The sequence below is a fragment of the Caretta caretta genome, chromosome 2 (genome assembly GCF_965140235.1).
Source record: "Caretta caretta isolate rCarCar2 chromosome 2, rCarCar1.hap1, whole genome shotgun sequence".
Classification (NCBI taxonomy): domain Eukaryota; kingdom Metazoa; phylum Chordata; order Testudines; family Cheloniidae; genus Caretta; species Caretta caretta.
In genome coordinates, this window is record NC_134207.1 from 87,526,512 (window position 1) to 87,548,532 (window position 22,021).

The following is a 22,021-nucleotide window of genomic DNA, read 5'->3' on the forward strand; positions in this document are numbered from 1 at the left end:
CCCTCATGGAAAACATTCTGAGGTTAATTACCAACTTTGTTGCACTTACAAAGTTTGCTTGAAAGATGATCCATCCTGGGAAGACATAAGTGTCTTGTTTTTCTAAATGCTATTCAATTGTGTTGAATGCTGGTGAATGTCTGACATCTGCCCCTTTCTTCCTGAGATTAAGCCCTCTGTGTTCTGCCAATAACAAGTCTCTTTTTTCCATTTATTTCAGGATCCACAGTATCTGTAGTTTTGGAAAAGTTACTCCTAGCTGTTTGTTTTTTTCCTCCTTGTATTTTGGCACCTAGGCTATGATTGTTTTTATAAGCTAACAAATATGCAGCTACAAAATCAGGATAAATAATTTGAACAGAGGATTTAATATTAATTTTAATCTCGTACATTTTTTGCCAACCCTCCACTTTTCACTTATAGGGAAGCAGACAAACAAACTTGGCTTAAGGAAGATATCTCAACTATATTCTCAATATCCATCATCCCACAGCTTTCGCAGTTGCCATGAAATAATTACCAGTTTTTACCACCCAAAAGATCATGTTTGACTAGAGGTGAATTGTGATTTGGTAATGGGGCTATGTAATTTGTATCTTCAGCAAGATTTTCAAGGTCAATGAAAATTCACAGATTTTTTTAAAACATGCCAAAAAAAATCACTTTTACCAGATTTTATAAAAATGTCATAGTGTTTGTTTTTTTACAGCACTTTATTGTATAATGGACTAATTTTGTGCAGTCATAGGGAAATAGCCCACCATATCTGTAGCTGAAATCTTGTTTGTGTATATTTTAGAAGGACAGCACAATAAAACTTGAAGAGAGAAGGTGTCACTTCTGTGTTTAAATGGCTGTGAACTGAAACATAGATAATATTTGTAAGTATAATGGTTGAATAATTCATAGTTTAGAAGTCATGCATGGCAAGAGAATATTTCTCTTATAAAAATTTATTATTTAGGATCTATTGACTAGGAAAACATATTAGAGGTTTTTCCAATGGAAGAGCAGGGGAAATATAAATAAAAAGAAAGTCAAGGAAGGGTATGCAAGATTCACATATCAGGTAGGCTCATATATATAGGAGGCACTGAACAGAAATTCAAGATGGAGAATTGTAGGTAAATTCTTTTGAATATGAATGAATAATGAGATATGAAATAACAAGGTACAGAAATGAGAGACAGAGCCATCCCTTGGGTATGGCGAATTGGGGAGACTGCTCCGGGCCCTGCGCTTTGAGGGGCCCCATGCTTCAGTGTGCATGTGTCATGCAGAGAGCACTAGGCTGGCCCGGGCGAGAGATTAGGGGTGCCTGGGGGGCCAGGCCAGCCTGGGGGTTGAGGTTGGGGTTTGGGGAGCCAAGCTGGCCTGGGGGGGCTAGCAGGGGGCCAGCAGGGGGCCTGGTGCCAGCCATGGGGGTCGGCCCTGCACTTACCACAGGGAAGCACATGTTGTATTTCTTTTTCTTGCTCGGCATTGCAGGGCTCGGGCTCAGTCTCCAGCAGTGGCATCAGCAACCCCAGGCCTCCCCCTCCATCCCGCCCCACCGGCTCCTGGCATCACCCAGCACCTCACCGGTCACCAGCGTCCTAGCACCACCGGACCATGCCAGCACTAGGCTGACCCCATCCATTGCCCTTCCACCCCAGAGCCCTCACTTTTCCAGGACTCCCCAGCACAGGTGCTATCCTGTGACTCTCCATCATCTCTCGCCCCACCAGCACTGGTATCCCCTCCCCACACCAGATTTCACCTGTATAAAAAATGTTAAGGGGGCCCATAAAGGCTGATTTTTCCCAGGACCCACACCCAACTAGGGCCTGATGAGAGAGCCGGGGTGGGGGGGAGGGGGGTTTAGTAAGACCTCTGGACTATATAATTGAGTACAAGGAAAGAAAGAGTTTTTGCGCTCTCTCATCAAAAGATATTGCATAGTCACATATTAAAGCACATTTTACATGGCCTGCTTACATCTCTATTCAGCAACAATTTAGCTTTGTGGTCCATGAGGGTCAATGTCTTAGCATCTATTGATCCTCTCTCAAAAAGTAACCATGGCAACAGAATGCCAACAGCAACATTCTTCTCCACTCCCGTCAGTTCAAAGGCTGTTCGCTACCACAAGACGGGTTATATGACATCAAAAGACTCTATTGGGAATGTTAAAGGACACTTACAAACACATTAGGTGAGATAGCGCTTGCCTATGTGACGATTACTTTTGGCTAGAGTCTACACATCTCAGGCTTCCAGATTAAGCAGCACTATAATCCACATTGCAAAACAGCTTGTTCTAAAATAATACAAAAATGCCCTGATTATTTATGAAATATCCCTTTCAATTCAAAGACATAAACAACTGTAAGTAACAGAGAATAGTAGGCCACCACAGGCTTTTTAAATACAGAAACATCTCCAGTTACTTGGAATTTGTGACTAACTGTTGGAGTTTGCTGATGCAATACAGTGGTTCTCATCCAGGGGTCTGGGGACCCCTAGCAGGTTTTAAGGGGGTCCACCAAGCAGGACCAGCATTAGAGTCACTGAAGGCTCAGGGCAGAAAGCCAAAGCCCCACCGCATGGGGCTGAAGCCTGAGGCCTTGAGTCCTGCCACCTGGGGCTGAAGCCAAAGCCTGGGGCCCTGTGCCAGAGGGGCCCCCACAATGTAACTTTGTGGGGGCCCCTCTGGCACAGGGCCCCAGGAAATTGCCCTGCTTGCTACCCCTAATGCCGGCCCTGGCTTTTATATGCAGAAAACCAGCTGTTATGTCACCGGTGGGCCGTCTAGTTTTTATAGCATGTTGGGGGGGCCTCAGAAAGAAAAAGGTTGAGAACCCTTGCAACACAATATTCTTTTTAAGTTTCAATTTTATAGACAGCATTTCTCATTACTGCTATGAAACATAATGAAGGCCTGTCATTGGAGAGCTGAAGAGAGACCATACTATGTATAAATGTAATAGAATACTAGCTCACTTTAGTACTGTGACAGGTGGTAGATCCGCATTATGAATTATGGCATTGGAATTTTTAAATATATATTGTAAATTGGACAGACATATGGTGTTTTGATCATACTCTAATAACTTATGGAGATCTGTACTGATGAAATAACTTTACAATTTCCCAAGAGAAAATCTGGTGCTATTCTTTCTCCTGGACTCCATTATTTATGTGTTTTGGTTGAAATTTACCTCTGTGGATTTTAGTGTTATGGAATAAACTATTTTGTATTTTAGATATATACCCATACATGTTCAAATGCTTTAGTTACTAGAAGCCAACAGTACAGCACTCAGAGGGAGCCATAAAAAAACTCTCTAAAAGTGATTTAAAATTGTTTTTCTATTCCTAGAAATATTACAGGTTTAAAATATGATTTCTCAAACCCTTCCATGGCAAAAGCCAACTGCAGGGTCCTGTTGAGAAGCTGTGAATCTACCCTTACCAATGGTGTATAAGTGTGTGTGTGTGTGTGTATGTGTGTATACTGCATATACACAGACACACCCCATTAAAATAAGTCATAATTGCTTGCAATATATGCTTTGGGATATTTGTTTATTATGCAGCAAGACAAACTTCTTTCTGACAGTTAGATCTGTAAGTGCCTTCACTGTACAGTCCATAATCTCCTCCTTTGTTTTGACAGCACTGATTTAGTCATGTCTCGTATGAGACTAATTACAGATGAGATAGGTACATAGAGATATAATCAATAATAAGTAAGTCTGTATGAAAGTGTTCAATTTAGATGTTTGTCTTCTGGCTGATATAAGTTAATTTACAGTCTACATGTTATAGAGCAGAGAACATATCCTGTACAGTCCACTCCATTTTGTGTCAATGCCCAACAATGTGTCATTGCTAAAGAATGTGCCCTTTTCAGAACTAATGAAACCAGAGATGCACCACAGATACTTGAAAAAAAATAAATAACCATGATAGTGTTTTTGTAAAGGGGCAAAGGGAGGTTGCTGGCTCATGAGAGAATTTGTTTGGCGTTAGTACCAGCTCTAAATCGTGGGTGGACTACCTGCCTTTCCTTCGTAGGCAAAATTCCCAGTGACTCTAACGGAAGGTTTGGTGGAGAAAAAACAAAGGGGAGCGGAATCTAGTTAATATTTTACTGATGACAATAAATAATTCTTTTTCTAATAGCAAACGTGGTCGTGATATATATTTGAGATTAGAAAGGCAATATGTAAATCAGCCTTTTAAAGGAAAACTATCATCTTGAACTTTTTTTAATTTGATAATTTAAAAAATCAGTTTTCTGATAGCGGGTCTCTTTATTAGTATTTCCTAAATTAAAAAATATTCTTTGGGGAAAATAATCAGGATTTTTTTCTTTTCCCCCTTTGATGTTTAGAAGGCTCTTTTGAGCTGGAAAAGCACCATATTAATTACGTTGAGGCTCAACCCCTTCTCTTTCTTTCTGTGCACATTCCTTTCTGCTGCCTCTCCAGTTTCAATTTTGCTGCTGCTATGATTAGTAAACATCCTCTTGCAGTGTCTGTGGAAGATAGTCCATCATCACCAAGGCAGTGAAATTGGCTGGCCCCACCCCTATCCACCTGCTCAAATTGAAGAACCAAGTTGGTGATGTTTTATTTTGACAGAAATTCTATGAATCTGAGCAAACGTTATTTTATTGCACTATTTAGAGGTCCCAGTTCTTTTTAAAAGAAACAATATTTGCTGTTCTCTCTGCACTACATTAAAGCTCTGCCTCTAATAGTGAACAAAACACTTAAAATAGAATTAAGTGTGAAAATCTAATGGATGTATCAGAGAGAGTTCTTCAGTTCTAGTTCAGATCTCATGTGCACAGTTATGTGACAAAGCAAAGTTCTTTCACTAGCTTTGTTTCTTTACTGGGTATTTATACATTTTTGTGTTCTGATCTCATCATACATCGTTCTAATGAATGCCTAGCTGTATGTGGGATCCATTCTGATCCCGCAAGCAAGGCTCAAATAAAATGACTTTGCTTGAAGTGGAGATATTCTTACCCACAAATCAAAAGCAGGGTCCGGAACACCCAAACATAGAGGCTGCAGACAGTTACTTCTGGAGCTAGGGAGAAGGAAAGGTAGACATAGCCCACTTCTTGCTTCCTGTGTGGGTTTTGCACAAAGGCTCACTGGCCTTGTCCCTGGTATGTCTTTCCACACAATGAGCTGAGGAGAGATCTCTGTTGTGTGCATGGAAGTATGGATTTCCCATTACTTTCCCTCCCCATCTCCCCTTCATGATGCATTAGACATGGAATTTTTAAGCTGCTTTTTGCTCCTTCTTTACATGCATCAGGCCCCTGTGGATGTGGCTCTTAATCCATTTGATAGATTTACCCCATGGCCATGATGAATTGTAACTGTTTCAGTAATAAAGGGTCTGCAGAGCAAGTGAATTTCAAGTTTATTGTAGTTCTTATCAAATAAGCAGATACACAGGCTTCACTATATCTAAGAACTAATGTACATCACCTGCACAATATATATACACTCAGTCATCTGTATAGACAAGGCTAGCAAAATGCTTCAGAGGGTTTTCTGAATATTTAGTCTGCCAGCCTGCTGCACAACATAACTGTGAGTTCACTTTTGAATAGAGTAAAATGTTAATCATGCCGCGTCAAATTTTTCCTCTGGTATGATTCTACCGAAGCAAATGGAGTAACACCAGGAATGTATTTGCCTTGTTGGCTCATACTGCATACTTTTGTCTTGTTACACTGTCCACTGATAGGTTTCAGAGTAGCAGCCGTGTTAGTCTGTATTCGCAAAAAGAAAAAGGAGTACTTGTGGCACCTTAGAGACTAACCCAATTTATTTGATCATAAGCTTTCGTGAGCTACAGCTCACTTCATCCGATGAAGTGAGCTGTAGCTCACGAAAGCTTATGCTCAAACAAATTTGTTAGTCTCTAAGGTGCCACAAGTACTCCTTTTCTTTTTGTCCATTGATAGTATACTAATTTTCTTGCTATGGAATTTAGTGCATCTTCAGTCCTTGTTAAATATGGGAGGGTTCATTGCTTAAATGTGAGCTTGTACTGTTATATGAATTATAAAGCCAGATTTTTGATGGATGTATTAACAATAGCTTCCTTAAAATGGAAAGATTCATTTAAATAAAGATATCTTTCCTCTTAATCCTATCCTTTCCTGTCTTCTCTCTGATTAGTACAACTCCGTTGCCTTCCCTGTTTCCTAGACTTCCAACTTCAACATGATTTGCAACTCCTCTCTCCACACTCCCTGATACAGGTTTTCACGAAGTCCTGTCACTTTCTCACCTAAAATCTGCTTTCCTGTCTGCAATCTCTTCCTTTCAGTTCTTCAATCATTTCTTCGCTTTAATCTAACCAAGACACTGGAGCCAAAAATCTTTGTTTCTTGCTACTTTGATACTAGTATGTCCCACTCCTTGAATCCCTTCACTAGCTTCTGTACAAAGTGCAATTTTTTTGTCTTCATCTTCAAATCTTGGCTTCCATCTTTACCTCTCTCAGCGTTCATTTTCTTTTATACCTGCCCTTGTGCCCAATGCACTGCCCAATCCTTTCTCCTTAGAGCTCCCTTTGGTTTTGTGTAGACTGGAATAAGAGGTCATGGTTGACACTGTGTCAACCACAGCATTGCTGTAGTATGTGGACACAAGCTAATACTCTTTAACACATGTTAACTTGTTGTGGTCAAGTGTAGCATGGAAAATTGCTATTGAAGAACAGCCAATTAGATGGGTATTGAGGGAAGGAACAGAAGTATTGATGAAATGGACCCTCCTTAGACTTCCATGTGCAAATATGAGAATTAAGAACATAAGAACAGCCATACTGGATCAGACCAATGGTCCATCTAGCCCAGTATCCCAGCATCATTCTGACAATGACCAATGCCAAGTGCTTCAGAGGGAATGAACAGAACAGGTAATTGTCAAGTTGCCCATTCCCAGCTTCTGGCAAACAGATGCTAGGGACACTTCAGAAAATGATTTTGCCTCCCTGCCTCTCCTGGCTACTAGTCATTGATAGGGCTATCCTCCATGAACTTTTTTGAACCCCATTATATTGTTGGCCTTCACAACATCCCCTGGCAATGAGTGCCACAGGTTGACTGTGCATTGTCTGAAATACTTCCTTTTGTTTGCTACCTATTAATTTCATTGGATGACCCCTGGTTCTTGTGTTATGTGAAGGAGTAAATAAATAATACTTCCTTAATTCACACCAGTCACGATTTTATAGACCTCTGTCATATCCCCTCTTAGTGGTCTCTTTTCCAAGCTGAAAAATCCCAGTCTTTTTAATCTCTCCTCATACTGAAGCTGTTCCATACCCTTAATAATTTTTGTTGACCTTTTCTGTACCTTTTCCATTTCTAATATATCTTTTTTGAGATGGGGTGACCAGAACTGCACTCAGTATTGCAGGTGTGGGTATACCGTGGATTTATATAGTGGTATTATGACAGGTTTTGTCTTATTATGTCTTATCCATCTATTTGTGAATATCTTGTTCCTGGCTGTTTAGCGACTCAGACTGTTCCTTGGGCTAGTAAATTTTTCAGGTCTTGGAGAGTGCTGCAACGGAGGTGAAGTCTGTACTGATGAGCCCTGACTCCACAGTGTAAAGAAGTAGAAGCCATTGGCTAAGTCCTTTGAACATCATAGCTGCAGTAGAGTGACTGGGAGAAAGGAAGGAGAACCAGGCGCTGGCCCCAGAATATCTTTATAGCTAATGAACTGCTTTCTTATAGTTAAATCAGAAATAAAATGCAGAGGTAAGTCCCCGAGGACAAGGGGAAAGTTGCCAAGGCTTCTGGAAACTCCAGCTTAACACAAACTCAGGGCCAAGGGAAGGCTGTTGGCGGGAGAGATACAAGCCACAAAGCTGCCAAAACTCAAATCCAGGGTAGAGAAAGCTGGCTGTAGGAGAAACCCTGTTTCAGGGCTGAAGGAAATCCAACGTACTGGCTCAAAACTAAGTTACCCTTGTGTAATGATATTTTTATGGAGTATTAGTGATACTTGTGTAACCCTTCTGCCTGTCAGAGTTGGCAGCAACAAGGGCCGGGTTCAGTATCTAGGGGATCCATTCCAATAACACAATGCAAAACCGGCTCGAGCCCCCACCCAGTGACCTGGAACAAATATATACCATCCCAGCTGGGCGCCTCCAAGAGGCAATACTTCCCCTCTCGCAAGCACAGAGTCTGAGTGTAGCAAAAGCTTTTTTAATAACAGAGAGAAACAATGTGGCATTATGTTGGGGAAACACCACCAACAGGATTCATAACACAACCCATGAGCAAAAACCCCACCCCAAGCAAATTGGGGCATATCCTTTCCCTTTGGTTCTTGAGTCCAGCAACCCAAAATCACCCAAAGTCCCAAAAGTCCAACAACCCAAAAGTCTCTGTCCCTGGTCAGAGCAGCCCCAGAGTTCAAAAGTTTATCTGCAGAGTTTTACCTCCCAGCCTAGGTGGAGATTGGGGGAGGGAGTGAAGGGGTACCTTACGTGGTCCAAAGCTGATTGCCCCACTTCTCCATGGGGCTCTGCTCCGCTCCGCTTCACCAGCCATCCCATGAATCACTCCACTTTGCCAGCCGCCCCCATGAGCTGCTCCAGGCATCCGACAAACTGCTCTGCTCCACCAGCCGCTCTGCTCTGCCAGCCATCCTGCAAATGGCTGTGCTCCAAGAGCCGCTCTGCTCTGCCAGCCGTCCCGCAAACTGCTCCACGATATATCTTCAGGCTCCTCTACTACTTAACACAACACTCAGTGATTTCAGCTCTTAGTAAGTTTAGCTCTTTTGTGACTTCAGTTTGTAGTAGGGGAGCCTCAGTGCTAGTGCACTGTTAGCCCAAAGTGAATTTAGCTCAGCAGCCTGTAACTAGACTCCTAATGGAATCAAAATTAGCTCTGATATACCACAGTGGAGAAAGTGCAATTAGCATGTAAGGCCCATACCACCAAGTATTAATACCTATCCCCAGCCTCTCTCTAGTCACTGGGTTTTGGAACCCTTGCCTAGCGAGTGCTGCTTAGTTGATGGTGAGTCCCTCCATCATAACAAAAGGCCAAGTACAGTTCCATTGTCCTTGATTCACATAATCAGGATAATAACTGTTTATTTCTGCCCCAGTAACAGAGAAACTGGGGCTCCTACAGCAGCCAAAGTGACCATCTAGGCAGGGTGGGTGTGCCTATGCAAATGAGATCAGCCCCTGAAGTTCTTTTCCACAACCCACCATGACTCGCCACCAGATGTCAGGGTAGAGCTCATCCTGACTCTGCTTACACTTGCTTTTTGCGTGTGTGTGTGTGTGTGTGTGTGTGTGTGTGTAATATATAAAATACAATATAATTAAGTGTTGTACTTGCAGACTCCAGAGTACAGGACCCAAAAGAGAATCTGAACTCTAAAACGTAGAAATAACTGAGTTCTGTTCTACTGTGCAGATTTTGTTTCAGTCTGATTGAGCCCTGCTTAGTTCAAGCTGTTGTTATGAGGAAGTGATAGTTTACATCTCCCATCTTGTGTACTGGAAAATTGGCAGCACTACCTCATAATTCGTCACTTCTTGTGAGTCTGGGGACAATGTATCTTGAACTTCAGGGCAAAAAATTATGCTAAGATGTGAAAGCAAAATGTCGTGTTCCTCTGAACGGAATCAACTTTACAAATAAGATCAGACAGAAACCTTGTCTAAATATTCTACAGAGTTGGAGATTTTTTTATAGACATTAAATTGTATAACTCAACTTTGCACCCTTGAATGTTTCACATCTAAACTGTTCTGCCTTCTGATTAATTCTGTGTCTGTGAGGAGATGAGTTGTGATCCGTAATACATACTGACATAAAGAAAGCTTTTGAATCGACAATATTCACAATCAGGAAATCTCGATAAGTTTTCATTTCTGTCTTAAAGTTGCAGTGTGCATTCCTCCCAATGAAAGTATCATAATGTAGAATATGATGATGACAGGGATCTTTAGAAAGCACAATACAAACTAATCAGTCCTTTAACCGTCTAGCAATTGCACATTGGTAATGTGGTTAGTATCTGATCAATGGCTAAATCATTACTCTTTTTAACAGCAAGGTTTGGTTATTTACAAAACCAGAAATGATTGCTAATTTATGAGTCCATTGCTCATCACATATTTTTCATACAATTTAAAATTTTTCCAGGTTCCCCAGGAGAGGTGAATTTTAAGATATGACTAATAGTCTGTCTTGCATCTTGTGTTTCTCAGATACTTCTAGTCATTCATGATGTCGTGGTGTGTGTGTGTGTGTACACCACACCCTCTGCCATGTAGGATATCAGACCTTCTCAAGTATGTGTCGTAGATTACTTTTTATAAACTAATGCAGCTGACAGATTCTCCATTAACTTGAATTGTATCTTCATGTAGATTGTAATATACAATTTAGACTGTTAATTGCTTCGGGAAAAGAATTATGTCTTTCTACTTCCTTCTGCAAAGTGCGTCACATATTTTTGGGTGCTAGAAAATAATAATAATAATAATAATTAATTAATTAATAATTTAAAGAGTAAATAATTAAGAGTTTTAAAGTTTTGAGTAGATATAATTTTGACTAGTGATTATTATGACTCAGAAGATATATATTTGTAGTTCCTCTGTATAAAGATGCCTGCAAGATTGGGATAATGTTAGTACTCAGATACCACTGCCATGTAACTAGGACCCTGAGTTCTTCCAAAGAAATTAGCCTCAACCATCTTTCTTCTGTTTTGACTATCTTTTAGTAGGTTAAAAACAAAGCCTAATACTCTTCTTTCTCACTCTTTACAGGAATTGGGGATACAATACCAAGATCTGTCTCTTGCTTTCTTCACATGGGTTCCTAGATGGTGACTCCATGACTTTAAAAGAGTAGATTTCTCATCTTCCTGTCTCCACAATGTGCACCTAGCTCCTCTGTTCCTCCACCCCATGCTACACCTTTTAATTCTCTCCACCATCCCAGAACTCAAAAGATAACCTCTCTGACACCTCCCACGCTCAGACATGGCCCCAGAACCAGACTTTCTTTTTTCCTCACCAAAGCAACAGAATATCATCATTTTTCAAAAGGAAGTGTTTTTCCCCCTTTTCCCTTCATTATGCAGCCTTTACTGCAATGGGACTACTCACATGGTTAAAATTAGACACATGCTTAAATTACATTGCAGAATCAGGACCTTAACTAGATAACATATTTTAAAGCATTGTTCCTCCTAACAGTATATATCATTTTGTCTGGCCAGCTATAATTTCATTGTTAGGGACTCCCTTTAAAAGTCTTCTCGTCATTATCTGTAGGTGGCAGAATATACAATGTAATATACTGTGCTGGATCTGTCTAAGAGTATGTCTTCACTACCTGCCGGATAGGTGGGCAGCGATCGATCCAGCAGGGATCAATTTATCGTGTCTAGTCTAGACACGATAAATTGACCCCCAAGCGCTCTCACGTCGACTCCTGTACTCCAGCTCTGCGAGAGGCGCAGGCAGAGTCGACGGGGGAGCGGTAGCAGTCGACTCACCGTGGTGAAGACACCATGGTAAGTCGATCTGAGTACATCGACTTCAGCTACGTTATTCACGTAGCTGAAGTTGCATAACTTAGATCGATCCCCCCCAGTATAGACCAGGGCTAAGTTTCCTTTCCTCCTACTGTGGTATACGAGCCTCAAAATCTGCTACATTTTGTTGGACCCGCAGATACTGTTAGCAAAATTTTAGCAATTTCACTCATCTATCCAACAAGACAGATTTATAAGTAGAGAGCCAGTCATCAATTTGAGGAAAATCTCTCCCACTTGGGAATAGTAATGACCCTTGTACCCCACATATTCACATATTATACCCCAAGGCACATATATTGTGCCTTGGGGTATAATACTTTTGCTTTCAAAAGTCCCTATGTGTTTCATACATTTCTTGAGTACAGGAAGAAACCATCTCTGAGAGTCTTTATTCTGACTCAAAGTGGTTAAGTCATCATATCTCTAATGGAACAAAACCAGCTAAGCAGGGGCCTCTTCTGTTTTGTCACAAAAGACAGGCAGTGGACATACTGGTGGAGATTATCATAATCACATATTACTGAGCCAAGAGTAATAGAAGTGTTCCATTTTACATCATATCTTGCTTTAATATAAGCAGTTCAAGTTTCTATTTTGATTATTCTTTAATTTAGTCTTTTAGTAGAAAGCTGGTATTTAAGTATACATTGGACAAAATAATGTGAATCACCTTTGTAATTAAATAGTACATAATAAATAAAACCTAGAAATTCACTGTTCCAGTATCTTTCCAAGTATCAAAATTAGGCTGACTTGTCTGAATTCTCTGGATCCCATTTGTTCCCCCTTTTAAAGATAGGTATTATGTTTGCCTTTCTCCAGTCCTCTGGGACCTCAACCATACTCTGTGTATTCTCTAAGATAATTGCTAATAGTTCAGAGCTTGCTTCAGCTAGCTCCTTAAGTACCCTAGGATGAATTTCATCAGGCCCTGCTGACTTGAATTCATCTAACTTATCTAAATATTCTTTAACCTGTTCTTACCCTATTTTGGCTTATATTCCTTCCCCCTATGCTAATAATATTATTTCTGTTTGGAATCTCGTCACCACTAACCTTTTTAGTGAATACAGAAGCAAAATAGGCTTTAAACACTTCAGCCTTCTTGATGTCATCAGTTATTAGCTCTCCTTGCCCACTAAGTAGAGGACCTACAGTTTCCTTCAACCTTCTGGTGCTCCTAATGAATTTAAAGAACCTCAAATTGCTTTCTGTCTCTTGCTTGATGTAACTCATTTGGTGCCTTAGCATTTCTGATTTTTAGAGCCCTGCGCAGATCCAAATTTATATCCACGGCTCCACGTGTGGCCGCTGCTCCCTTCCACACAGCAGTCTGCATCTCCTATCTGCGGACTTGCAAGCCACTTGCACACACGAGTGTGACCAGGGACAGCTGCTGGTGAGCCTGGTGCCTGCCCCAGTGGGCAGGGTTAGGGCTGAGGCTGTGTGCGGTACAGACACACCGGAGGAGCTGCCAGCATGGGGCACTGGCTCCTGGAAGCAGCAGCCACACATGTTGCTCCTTTCACTGCAGAGGTTCCTGGTAGACCCCTGCAGCTCTGTGGATACCAATTTGTATCCTCATCCATGGATATAAATTGGTACCTGCACAGAGCTCTACTGATTTGTCTCTACATGGTGCACTGACTTTGAGTTCTAAATATTGCCGACTGATGGGCAAGGAAGATGATCTTAGCAAATGCATTTTTGAATGGACTAGGAGGGAAGCAATTTTTTCTTTTGACAAGAAATATGAATTATGGAGGAGTCCCCAGAACCTTTGTCATATCAAGCCAAGAAGCAAAGATATTTCTTAAGATTATACTCTAGTGCATATTTCTTGGATGCTATATTGTAAATATACTAGTTCTTGGAGGATGATATTTTGTTTAATAAGTCTTTTGTGATCATGAGAAATATATTTATATGACTAACTATGTCACATATTGTTTGAATTAAAAAATTGGTTATTTGGGTTCAACAGTGTTCACGAAGCCAGGCTTGCTGAGTTTAACTTCCGAAATTAAACCAGGAAGGAAATCTGCAGTTTCACCCTGAGAGAGAGCGAGGCTATCTCATGTTGTGTCTGGGCTTTGGAAATGAGAGTCAGGATGTTTTGGGGCTGCACTGAAAAGAAATAAAAACTCATATATGAACCATTATTCCAAAGACAGCATTTATGCATCATAGAAAAGCTTTCAGTTAACTAGAAAGAGAGACTGAAACTGTTGTGATCTGAAACACTAGGCTGTTAAAACTACTTAACATGAAATAATTATGCACCTGCTTGTAATTAGAATGATTCATTGCTAGGAAGATTGCATTATGGTGTATAACATGAATAAATGAGCTAGGAAGACATATTATCATGCAAAAGGAATTTTAGAAGAGTGTGTTATCATTCTGTAGCAATTGAATTGACATTGTTTTACATGCAAGTATAGGAGGAAATATATAATAAAAATGGAAAGGCTCATGGATAAAAACACTAATGTCAAAGTTCATTTCACATTCTATTAATGAGGGACTAAAACAGGCTCTTTGCAATATATAGCTGATGTATATATTAATGTTAAATAAAAATTACATCCATAAGATAAGCTGTTTAACACTCTATTAAAATATGCATCCATTTTTTAAGTTTTCACTTCAGGAATCAAACAACTAACAGTTAATGAAAATCAAGCCTAGTCATTTACTTCACATGAATGAGAGCTTGCACATCTGGCGCTACAGAGGCAATCTGTGTGCAGAAGAACTTTGCATGGTTCGAGCAGAATTTATTATTACTAAATGTTCATACTTTGAGCATTGCCTAGTAACATTTTCATAACAATTCTAATATAAAACACAGTACCAAAGGTTTGTTAGAAATTGTTATTGTTTCAGAGATTACTCAAAGCTGGTTTGCTGAGTCTGTAGTAATAGCAATCACCATATAACACATTTGAGGGTTCTTCTGCCAGTCCTCTTCTCAACTACCAGTATGGAAAATCAGCTTCATCTTTTGGCCTATGCCAACTCTATGCCACCTGTTGAATCCTCTGCACCAGGAGAATCTCCAGTCAACCAGATAAAATGTCAGAGTAGCGCAAAGCAATCAAAATGTAGGTGGGGAATAGGAACTAGCCCACTGACTGTAGTCAGTGGTTTTCATACTTATTGGATTGTGGGGGTTTTGCCACAGGTACATATATACATAAGTATCTGCAGGATCAGGGCCTAAAACTGAAATGGCACCCCAACCCCCTGCCCTAACCTTCATCCCAAACCCAGAGCCCCCTCCTGAGCCCCAAACCCCTCTCTACCAAGAGGGCTGTATCTATATCCTGGAACGGCAAATGATGCTGCAGGTTCTTAAGTTATGTCATGGCATATCCCTTTGGCCACTTCAAGATCTAGAACTTAATTGTAAGGAGTTTCTGGTGGCTGGGTTTCAGCATCTCAGTCAAGAGCTATAAAAGATCCTGTAACCATTGCACTAGGCAGGGCCTATGTATCCCTGCTCGAAACCATGGGGCCTTCTCCAGCCCATGCCCATTCCACCTCTGCTATGGGCTACCATGTCTGTCTACTTCACTGTGGAGCTGCCATGTTACCAGTGGCATACAACAACAATCTTAGTCATCGTCCATCTCCTAACCAATATGGCACATTTTATCCCTTGCTTCACCCAGGAAATGGTTTGTGTCTTCCAGGAGAACAACTTTCATCATCTCCACGGATTGCCAACATGCATCATGTCAGACCATAGTGCTGTTTGTTTCCTAGTTTTTGTGGGAATTTCTAAAGCTTCTAGAGATTGAGGCTATCCTCCCATCTGCCTACCATCCACAACTAATGGACAGATGGAGTGGGTCAACCAGATTCTCAAGCAATACCTGTGATGCTTCTTTAACTATCAGGATAACTGGTTGTCTCTGCTTCCACGTGCTGAGTTAGCTAACAATAATGTTCCTCATGCCTCTACTTAGCAAAGCCTCTCCCCATGTTGGTTTTTGTTGTTGTTGTTTTGCCAGCTACAGTTTTCATCCTTGCTTTCACAGGACATCCCCATGAACTCCCCAGTTCCTGCTGTCGCAGATCTAGCTACCCATCTCCACCAAGTACAAGGAACTCAAGGTGAAATTACAAGCAGCTAAGGAAGCATATAAACATCATGCTGATCAGGACTGCCAGACCATCCCTGACCTTGCCGTAAGAGATAATATCTGGCTGACCACACAAAATCTTAAATCAACTCACCTCTTGGCCAAACTGGACCACCAATATCTGGGCATTATCAAGATTGAGGCACAGATCTTAAGCCCAGCAGCAACAGTAGCTCACAGCATAGATGCTGGAATTCGGGGGCATAGAGGGTGCTGCCACACCCCTAGTTTGAAGGGGTTTCGGTCAGATTCAGGGTTTACAGTTTGGTTCAACGGCTCTCAGCACCCCCACTGTACAAATTGTTCCAGTGCCCCAGCTCACAGGCTGCTCAGCACCAGGGCCGGCTCTAGGCACCAGCAAAACAAGCAGGTGCTTGGGGCGGCATTCCAGCGCCGGCCATGCTGCCCCTAGAAATGTGCCCCCGTCGCCCCAGCTCGCCTCCGCTCCGCCTCCGCCTGCTGCCCCGAGCACGCCGCCGCTGCCGCCCCACTTCTTCCCTCCTCCCTCCCAGGGTTGCTGCACGCGTAACAGCTGTTTGGCGCAGCAAGCCTGGGAGGGAGGGAGGAGAAGCCGAGCGGTGGCGCACTCAGGGGAGGCGGCGGTGGTGAAGCGGAGGTGAGCTGGGGCGGAGAGTGGTTTCTCTACACCCCCCCGTTACTTCCTGCATCCCCCCCCTTGCTCACCTCCGCTCCGCCTGCTCCCCTGAACGCGCTGCCTCTCCCTCGCCTGAGAGGGAGGGGGGAGAAGCAGAGCGGCAGCATGTTCAGGGAAGCAGGTGAAGCGGAGGTGAGCTAGGGCAGAGGGTTGCGGGGGGGAGCCGCAGGAAGCAATGGGGGGGGAAATGCGGCACGCCCGGGGGAGGAAGCGGGGCTGGAGATTTGGGGAAGGGGTTGGGAAGGGGCAGAGTTGGCGCAGAGCCGTGGGCAGGGAGGGGGGCACACAAAAAAGTGGGGTGACCAAAAAATTTTTTGCATGGGCCGGCAAAAATCCTAGAGCTGGCCCTGCTCAGCTCTCACATTTGTAGATTCTGTCTCCTTGTGCTTACCTTGCTTCCACCCTGCTCCAACCTAGATGCTATCTTTACCCAGACTCGCTACAGCATAGATCCTGCCCTGCTGCAGCATAGACTCAGCCTTGTTCCGGTCCTGTCCCAGCCATGCTTCCACCTCGGAACCAGCCCTGCTCCTGCCTTATCTGACTTCAGGTAATCTGGTTCTGACCTTCAACTCCGATTCCTGAGTTTGACTCTGTTTTGACCCTTGGCTCTGGCCTTCAGACTCTCACTCTGGTGCTGACCTTTGCACCACCCTCTGAGCTTGATTCCTGCTTCGACCCCTAAGCCAGACTACCTAGGACCCAGTTTTCTAGACAATATATTATGCTCAGTGTTTCAATAAATGCAGATTTGCCCTTATGTAGGCATAGAAAAAGGAATGGTGCAATACAGAGGTATGTCTCAAGAAATCAAAAAGTTCTTTCTATGGAAGAAAAACCTATTGTCAACCACATGTGGAAGATGCTGAGAGCAGATGGATATTTAATAGCATTGTCCAGATGGTATCCCAGCGACTAATGTATCTTCACCATTTGGTTGTAGTTTACAATGCTGTATCTTATTCTTTAATATTTAATGTCAAGCATCTTGGATTTTAAAAGATTAATAATTCAAAGGCATTAAGAGATACTTAAAGCCCTGTAAACTGCCTGCAAACGATAGTTTTTTCTCAGAAGGAAAAAACCCTTGCAGTATGTGTAATTTTTTTCAGTGCTTAAAACAGAAAAAAAAAATGCTGTAGGTAGGGTCATGCTGTTTAATATGGCTTACAGTTTGCTTTGTGATTTGAGAGCCTGCTCCAAAGTTCATTAAAGTCCATGGACATTAGATCAGGCATTAAATATTAGGCACTTGAACTCTTGTTTTGGTTAGTACATCAAGTTGAACAATGTAATAAATACTTGACTTAGGTTTCACTGATATTATTTAGATCAATTTATTGTTTATACCTGAGGAGCCCTTCCTTTGTGCAACCACCTATGAAATGTATCCTTAGTCATTGAAATTCCTAATGTCTGTTTTTTCAAACACTGTGAGGTAGATAATTATAAATGTGTTTATAGATATAAAATTACGTACAAATTCATCCCCAAACAATGCCTGTGCATTCAGGAGGGTGTTATACGTATGAGTGAAGACAGAATTTGGCTGTGGAAGTTTTGTATAATTAGAGACAGTGGTTTGATTCAGATGTAAGTAACTACCTCATTTCAGTGTTGTCTAAGGGATGTATGCCCAAGGAACACAAAATATTAGGCACTTATCCATCAAAATCCTATTGTTTTAGCTCTTTCTTTAGGCCTTTCTTGAATTTCCATTATTTCCTGTGGGAACTGAAAAACATCCTTGAAAGATAATCTTATCTAGTATAGATTCTATATCTTATCTAACACATGTCCTCCATGGATGTGCTTGTATTTAAAAAAAATGGTCTGGAAGCCAAAATTAGTTCAACTTTTTATGTAAACTATTGTTTACAATATGTCCACTTTAAAATGCACATTTTACCGGTATTTCATGATTACCACTTAAATTACTGATATATTTTAAAATGTCCTTTTGTCATTAATACGTGCTGCACAACCTACTTGTGTCAGACAGCAGAAAATCTGACCCACTGGCAAGCAGAACTGGTCAAACTATATATCATAAATAATATGAGTTATGAATGTAGCCCTTTCTTTTGTTATCAAACCATTCATGAACTGAGCTTGAATTCCTCTGAAAATATTTCAAGGAGTCTGGTGGCACCTTAAAGACTAACAAATGTATTAGGGCATAAGCTTTTGTGGGTAAAAAAACCCACTTCTTCAGATGCATGGAGTGAAAATTACAGATGCAGGCATTATTTTACATCTGTATTATTACATCTGTAATTTTCACTCCATGCATCTGAAGAAGTGGATTTTTTTACCCACGAAAGCTTATGCCCTAATACATTTGTTAGTCTTCAAGGTGCCACCAGACTCCTAATTGTTTTTGTGGATACAGACTAACACAGCTACCCTTCTGATACCTGAAAATGTTTGTTATGGGTAAAAATTCACTGAATAATTTGTATCAATAAGTTAAACACTCTGAGTTGTCCACACAGAGTTCACTCTGACTTTTCATTACTTGTTATTTGTGCTGTGCTGGGTTTATCACTTATGTCACATGGCGCTGATTCTCAGACCTTTTCACAAATACTCTGGAGTTGTCTGAATAATTGTAAATAATAATATGGCCCCACAAAACTAAGCACGGTGCATTTATTTGCAAATCAGATTTTCTCTTACTACTCCCCAGCTCTCTACAGTTAAGTATGATCTGTACTTTGAGATGTCATACAAGGTATATAGGAATGATTATGAACCAGATAACCTCATCACTGTTCAGGGCAACTGCACCCATATTCCCCCTTTGTGCTCCACCAACGGCACCAACTCTAGGCTCCTGGTTCCTCAGTCATCACCTCTCTTGGGCAGGGACCCATGTCTCTCTCTCTCTCCCTCCTGCGAGAGGTTTTTCTCTAGGTTTTTCTCTAGACTAGGGTTTTTCCAGGCTGCGCAGTTCCCCACTGTAGCGGGGTGGTCACCCCACTCTGGCCCGGAACGGTTAAAGAAGCCTTGGGGCGGACTGTGGCTGGGAAAGGCTAGGCTGGTTGGGGAAGCAGCCACAGCTGTGGCCAGCTCAATTAGGGCCCAGCTGGCCCTTATAAGAGGGCTGGGGGCCAGGAGCTGGAGGAGTCTCACTCTAGCCCTGGAGTGGGAAGGGCTAGCTGCCTTGGAGCAAAGTACCTGAAGTGGAGCAGTGCTGGGGAAGGGCAAAGGGAGCTGGAGAGCTCCAGCCTGGTAAACCTCCAGGCTTCAGGCCTTGTTTATGGCCAAAAGGTACTGGGGCTGCAGAGGGGCAGCCCAGGGATAGACAAAGGCAGCAGGTCCTAACCGCTTGCCAATGATGAGTGGCCGTTACACTGCAGTCTGCCCCAGTGAGTGGGGGTTAGATGATGACTGGCAGTAACCACTGAGGCAAGGTGGGTTTAGAGGGTGGGGGGTTTCCCAGGGAGGGGAGACCCAGAGTGTGGGGGTTCTGCTGGGGCAGAACCCCAGGCTAAAGGGCACTGGAGTCTGGGAGGGACATGGATGCCAGCAGCAGGCGAGACACCAGCCTGCAGAGGGCGCTCCGAAGGCTGGAAAGAGTTTCCCAAGACGATCAGCAGGAAGTGCCACACCAGTGAGTCCTCACCTCGCTATACCCACCTACCTTGTTATAAATCCAGCAAGCCAGATTGACTAAATAGGCCTGCATCTGTGCTTTGCTTGCTCGTCAAAGACTATGAACATCCTAATTGCCAGCAATTATGAGTTACCACACAGGTCTTTATAAGAAAGTACATTTATTCCTTAGGTGAATGCATTACAGAGAAAACATATAAAAACAATAAAAGTTCCTATATCCATGCTAAAGGCTTACCAGAGGTCACCCCTCAGTCTTATAGGGCCTCAGTAGACCAAAGTCCTTCCAAACCATCCCAAGAAGGATTGGAGCATCCTTAGAGAGAAAGTACTGTCCATTTGCTGAACCAGAAAGAAGGCCCAGAGTCAGTGTAAACTTTGGGGAAATAGCCTAAAATCCTATCTTTATCTGTTGGTCTCTGGAAAATCTAGTTTGAAGTAGTATATGCATGCCGGTCTAGGTGGGATTACAACCTGACTGATTTAACTTAATCACCCTCTCCTGGTTTTAGTTCTTGTAGGAACTGTGGTAGCCCTTCCCCATAGAGTAGAAAACAATCTTACACAGACCATTCAAACAATGGACCCTAAACGTACCGCATGGCACTGCAATATTTGTCGCACCTTCCCTTATAAAGAAGTTGCATACAATTATACCTACATTTAATACCATGAGATCTTTCAAGGATAAAGCAGGAAATTGCCATATCTGTCACAACCCCCTCTTTTTACAGAACAACCTTCTTGATTGTTCCTGTTTGGAAGAGGGTTTTTCTCTTCTCCCACTTCATGGTTGTCCATGAAGATAAAGATTATGCTTCAAAACTTCGTGAATAAAAAAATGTTACAACCAGTGGAAGAGTCTTTATGCACTATGGACTATTCTTTTCTATCCTTCCACTGTAAACAGTATCTAAGAGGAAAAATAGTAAAGTGTGGGTCTGATTCCTCTCTCACTTAGGTCTTGATCCAAAGCTCACTGCAATCAGTGAAAAGACTGCAAGGTGAAATCCTGGCTCCATTGAAATCAATGGCAGAATTCTCACTGAGTTCAACAGAGCAAGGATATTGCCCCAGCCCCTTATACCAGATTTAAGGAACCAGGTCCATTGACTTCAGAAGAGCTATTCTTGATTTACATTGATGTAAGTGGGAGGGGAAACAGGCCCTATTCAGTATATAGAATAGTTTTAATTAGTTAACATTAAAAAGTCCCTAGAATAGTAGCATTTGAAGATGCCCAGGTGTATTTGAAGATGAGCATTAATACATAGCTCCCAAGTTGAGAGCACCCAAGGCATGTATTTACTAATCCAATAATATGCAATTTGTTGTGTCTTAATACTATATTCAATTATGAAATTTCCAATCAGTTTATTAGCACAGGATTTATGTGTATAGCACATTAAACTATTGACAAATTCCATGAGAACCCTCCTATCAGCACTTTATCTGATGTCAGGAAAAAAACGTGCCTGCAATAAGTAGTTTGTAGAAGTCACTAAAAGGTCAGAGATTTCAAGCTGTGAGACACGTTCAAGTTACAATCCACAGACGAAAGAGCTCTGGAAGGCTTGAAAAGTAAGTTCACCACTGTGTCTTTTGTCTAAAATCAATTATAATTTTCGCCCAGTATGATTTGTACTGACTGTTTCTATTGCAATTATAAGAAGATGTATTGATACACAAGTGTAACCAGGAGAGAAACAATCTACTGAAATCCATGAGAGGAGGGAAGGTTGAGAGAAGAAAAAATTAGAGCCTGTAGGACTTTTCTGTGCTAAACCAACAACCTAAGGCTATTTAAAAAAAAAAAAGAAAAAGCCAAGATTTTCTAAAATGGGAGCGTAGACTCCTAACCCTATATTTTAGGGGTTGATCCTATAAGGTGCTGAGAACTCTAGTCCCGCTGTAGCAAAGCAATTAAACATTGCTTCACTTTAAGTTTGTGAATAGTCTCATTAAAGTCAATGAAACTA